This window comes from Coffea arabica, chromosome 1c, assembly GCF_036785885.1.
Source record: "Coffea arabica cultivar ET-39 chromosome 1c, Coffea Arabica ET-39 HiFi, whole genome shotgun sequence".
Lineage (NCBI taxonomy): Eukaryota > Viridiplantae > Streptophyta > Magnoliopsida > Gentianales > Rubiaceae > Coffea > Coffea arabica.
The window spans coordinates 39,373,420-39,379,419 of NC_092310.1; positions in this window are offsets into that span (position 1 = coordinate 39,373,420).

Genomic DNA, 6,000 nt, shown 5'->3' on the forward strand with positions numbered 1-6,000 from the left:
AATATGATAGCTAAGACATTCAGCTACATTTCATCAGAAGACACCAACATCCAAATCCAAAGCAATTCCAGTCAAAATGGCCAATTACAAGTGCAGTTTTCGCATTCTGATCAACCCAGAACAGCAACAGTAAAATCGACATATCTCACTCTACACTAATCCAAATGACCTGAAATTTTGCAGGCACTTCAAACTCATCAATACCTACAACTTTCATGTTTTAAGCAAAGTCCAATTCGGCCTCTAACCCTATGATCCAAAACCGGACAGAATTAGGGGTTATAAAACCCTAACTTTCCACAATTCAATCCAAACCCAAAATTGGTTGCAATTATCACTAATTCACACCTACTAGAGTCTTTCCCCCTCATTATCAACCATCATAGATGACCACAACATCACATTCATATTAAACCAGAAAATTCCTCAAAAATATAAAAACTTCACCAAATCAACTCAAACCAAGAAATAAATCACATAATCCATCACTTTAGCTTCCACTAGGCACCAATTAACCATCATTAAGTATAGGAGGGAGTTCATATACCACTTACCAAGTAAACAAGAGAGAGGGAGTTGTAGGACACCTTAGCTCTCCAAGAAAACTTCACTAATCAACTTACTAGCACCTAATGGAAGGATAATATGGAGTAGAAACTAATTTAGGTAAGTGGTTTGGATGATTTGTGCTAGTTGGGAGCTTGAAATTTGAAGAAATCCTCTTCCTTCTTGAGCTTAAGAGAGCCGGCCATGGAGGAGTAAAAATGAGTGAATTTTGAGCAATTTTTAAGATATTTAACCAATTTGGTCAAAAGTCAAAAACCATGAATAGTTGTCATAAGCCATACCCAATGAAATGGTGACACTTGTCACCTCAATTAATGCATTCCTATCCTTTCTTTTCTCTCTCACATCAATCATTTCACACACTCTACTTATCTCTTAACACCCGATAAATTTTACACAGTATCCGAAACTTAACCTTATTGACCGAATTTTTCCGAACTTTTCGCACTAGTGGGTCCCACGTCCATTATTTATCCTTAATTTTCTAAAAACTCACCAAGGCTAGAAAAATTATCTAAAAACTATAATTACTCATAAAAATTCCTCAGGAAAAATTTCCTAAACCAGGATATGCAGAAAACATGCTATTAAAGGAAATAAAACCCTCGAAAAAGATTAGGGTTTTTACGGGTTCTCACACTCGTACTTTTCGGGGCGTCACAATCTCCCCTCCTTAAAAGAATGTCGTCCTCGACATTCCCTCTTGTACTAATCAAGTCAAGTCATCCCGCAAGAATCACTAATATTTCAAACCAAACCCACAGTCCGGCATCCTAAACTTCAATCCTAGGATACACTACCGAGATCTGAAGCCTAAGCTCTAATACCAACTGTGACGACCCCACCTCCCCCTAAGGCGAACCAGAGGGTTCGGCGGGCCGCCTGCCCGGCTCTCGCCGGGACTCAGTCGCTCACTACAGTCCTCAAACAAATAATAATATAAATCTCAAATATATATCAAATTCTCCACAAATATACATCCAAGTCTCCAATAATTCCGTGTCACAAATGCAGCGGAAACTAATTCCCAACTATACATCAAATGATTTCAAATCCAAAACTGTACAAGATATAGGCCATCCATTCACGTGAATAAGCACAACAAGTCCTGCCTTCGCCTTGAGCCCTGTGGAGGGGAATAAAATATTTTTGGGGTGAGCTAGAAGCTCAGCGAGTAACCATTAAAATCAGTAATCAAATCGGTTTCACAACAGTTCATTTCAATGATGTCATATAGCAATGATGTCATAAATCAAATGATAAATCCGGAAATAACTACAACATTTGCAAAACAGTAAATATGGATTATCAATAATTCAAGGAACATTTACAATGGAAAGCGATAGTAACATTCATGAAAGGATACATTCATTCTCCTGACATTTCCTCGCTCATTTGGTCATTCATTTCATTTCATTCACCCCGTCCCTGGCTTTTGGCCAGGCTCCACCAACCTACATAGGTAATACTCGAGTATACCAAACGTTCACCCAAGTTCCTAATCGCCTGACCGAGTCCGCTTCTGGCTCAAAACGACCGGTAACAAGGGGCAATGGCCAGTTCAGCCCAAAAGGCTTACATTCATGCGCAAGTAACATTTCAATCGAAAATTTCACATTTATCGAGGTCGAGTGCGATAAAGTACACACTCGCCTCGAAAACTCGTTTTGGAAATCATTATAAGCGCTTAACACGTTATCAACCAAAATACAAGTCATGAAGTCAAGAAATATAGCAAACAAGGCACACTCACATGCCAGCACGCATGATATGCAAGAAAACATTTCAAAAGTAACTTTGGAAACAGTTCAAAAGTAAATAATGTAAGAAACGGTTCATAAATAACTTTAGAAGTAGTTTGAGGTCACTCACCTCCACGGCTCAGAAACCATCCATCATGTATCATTGCCTTGCTCAAATCCAAGTCTTAGATCACAAACTTAATGCAAACAAGTCCCTTCAAAGTTCGGACAGCACTTCCCCTGAATTTGCTAACTTTTTCAGCCATCATGGCTTCATTATTTCCTCAGCCAGTCCCAAAGGTACACACACAACAACAAGTTCATCCAATAGCCATTCAGCAAGCTCCAAGAAGTACAAAGACAAGTCAAGCTAGGGAAAAAAAATCCGGAAATGAAACTTAAGCTCAAAACCAGAAAAACAGTTTTGACGTCATTTTGCGGTAATGGTACCAAAGGCGCTACGATTGTCGGATGAAGGTGCAAGACCCACCGTTTCGAAGCTAAGAGATAGGGCTACAACAATGTAGAAGGCCACTCAGTCCAAATCCTAGCACAACTAGGTCAAAAATGCAGAATACCACAACCTGAACCGTAATTGCAGGTTTGCAAATCACTCAATGCTGTAATTAGTCCAACTCAGTCTATACAAGTCCAAATGCATTGATTCCAAGGGAATATGATAGCTAAGACATTCAGCTACATTTCATCAGAAGACACCAACATCCAAATCCAAAGCAATTCCAGTCAAAATGGCCAATTACAAGTGCAGTTTTCGCATTCTGATCAACCCAGAACAGCAACAGTAAAATCGACATATCTCACTCTACACTAATCCAAATGACCTGAAATTTTGCAGGCACTTCAAACTCATCAATACCTACAACTTTCATGTTTTAAGCAAAGTCCAATTCGGCCTCTAACCCTATGATCCAAAACCGGACAGAATTAGGGGTTATAAAACCCTAACTTTCCACAATTCAATCCAAACCCAAAATTGGTTGCAATTATCACTAATTCACACCTACTAGAGTCTTTCCCCCTCATTATCAACCATCATAGATGACCACAACATCACATTCATATTAAACCAGAAAATTCCTCAAAAATATAAAAACTTCACCAAATCAACTCAAACCAAGAAATAAATCACATAATCCATCACTTTAGCTTCCACTAGGCACCAATTAACCATCATTAAGTATAGGAGGGAGTTCATATACCACTTACCAAGTAAACAAGAGAGAGGGAGTTGTAGGACACCTTAGCTCTCCAAGAAAACTTCACTAATCAACTTACTAGCACCTAATGGAAGGATAATATGGAGTAGAAACTAATTTAGGTAAGTGGTTTGGATGATTTGTGCTAGTTGGGAGCTTGAAATTTGAAGAAATCCTCTTCCTTCTTGAGCTTAAGAGAGCCGGCCATGGAGGAGTAAAAATGAGTGAATTTTGAGCAATTTTTAAGATATTTAACCAATTTGGTCAAAAGTCAAAAACCATGAATAGTTGTCATAAGCCATACCCAATGAAATGGTGACACTTGTCACCTCAATTAATGCATTCCTATCCTTTCTTTTCTCTCTCACATCAATCATTTCACACACTCTACTTATCTCTTAACACCCGATAAATTTTACACAGTATCCGAAACTTAACCTTATTGACCGAATTTTTCCGAACTTTTCGCACTAGTGGGTCCCACGTCCATTATTTATCCTTAATTTTCTAAAAACTCACCAAGGCTAGAAAAATTATCTAAAAACTATAATTACTCATAAAAATTCCTCAGGAAAAATTTCCTAAACCAGGATATGCAGAAAACATGCTATTAAAGGAAATAAAACCCTCGAAAAAGATTAGGGTTTTTACGGGTTCTCACACTCGTACTTTTCGGGGCGTCACAATCTCCCCTCCTTAAAAGAATGTCGTCCTCGACATTCCCTCTTGTACTAATCAAGTCAAGTCATCCCGCAAGAATCACTAATATTTCAAACCAAACCCACAGTCCGGCATCCTAAACTTCAATCCTAGGATACACTACCGAGATCTGAAGCCTAAGCTCTAATACCAACTGTGACGACCCCACCTCCCCCTAAGGCGAACCAGAGGGTTCGGCGGGCCGCCTGCCCGGCTCTCGCCGGGACTCAGTCGCTCACTACAGTCCTCAAACAAATAATAATATAAATCTCAAATATATATCAAATTCTCCACAAATATACATCCAAGTCTCCAATAATTCCGTGTCACAAATGCAGCGGAAACTAATTCCCAACTATACATCAAATGATTTCAAATCCAAAACTGTACAAGATATAGGCCATCCATTCACGTGAATAAGCACAACAAGTCCTGCCTTCGCCTTGAGCCCTGTGGAGGGGAATAAAATATTTTTGGGGTGAGCTAGAAGCTCAGCGAGTAACCATTAAAATCAGTAATCAAATCGGTTTCACAACAGTTCATTTCAATGATGTCATATAGCAATGATGTCATAAATCAAATGATAAATCCGGAAATAACTACAACATTTGCAAAACAGTAAATATGGATTATCAATAATTCAAGGAACATTTACAATGGAAAGCGATAGTAACATTCATGAAAGGATACATTCATTCTCCTGACATTTCCTCGCTCATTTGGTCATTCATTTCATTTCATTCACCCCGTCCCTGGCTTTTGGCCAGGCTCCACCAACCTACATAGGTAATACTCGAGTATACCAAACGTTCACCCAAGTTCCTAATCGCCTGACCGAGTCCGCTTCTGGCTCAAAACGACCGGTAACAAGGGGCAATGGCCAGTTCAGCCCAAAAGGCTTACATTCATGCGCAAGTAACATTTCAATCGAAAATTTCACATTTATCGAGGTCGAGTGCGATAAAGTACACACTCGCCTCGAAAACTCGTTTTGGAAATCATTATAAGCGCTTAACACGTTATCAACCAAAATACAAGTCATGAAGTCAAGAAATATAGCAAACAAGGCACACTCACATGCCAGCACGCATGATATGCAAGAAAACATTTCAAAAGTAACTTTGGAAACAGTTCAAAAGTAAATAATGTAAGAAACGGTTCATAAATAACTTTAGAAGTAGTTTGAGGTCACTCACCTCCACGGCTCAGAAACCATCCATCATGTATCATTGCCTTGCTCAAATCCAAGTCTTAGATCACAAACTTAATGCAAACAAGTCCCTTCAAAGTTCGGACAGCACTTCCCCTGAATTTGCTAACTTTTTCAGCCATCATGGCTTCATTATTTCCTCAGCCAGTCCCAAAGGTACACACACAACAACAAGTTCATCCAATAGCCATTCAGCAAGCTCCAAGAAGTACAAAGACAAGTCAAGCTAGGGAAAAAAAATCCGGAAATGAAACTTAAGATCAAAACCAGAAAAACAGTTTTGACGTCATTTTGCGGTAATGGTACCAAAGGCGCTACGATTGTCGGATGAAGGTGCAAGACCCACCGTTTCGAAGCTAAGAGATAGGGCTACAACAATGTAGAAGGCCACTCAGTCCAAATCCTAGCACAACTAGGTCAAAAATGCAGAATACCACAACCTGAACCGTAATTGCAGGTTTGCAAATCACTCAATGCTGTAATTAGTCCAACTCAGTCTATACAAGTCCAAATGCATTGATTCCAAGGGAATATGATAGCTAAGACATTCAGCTACATTTCATCA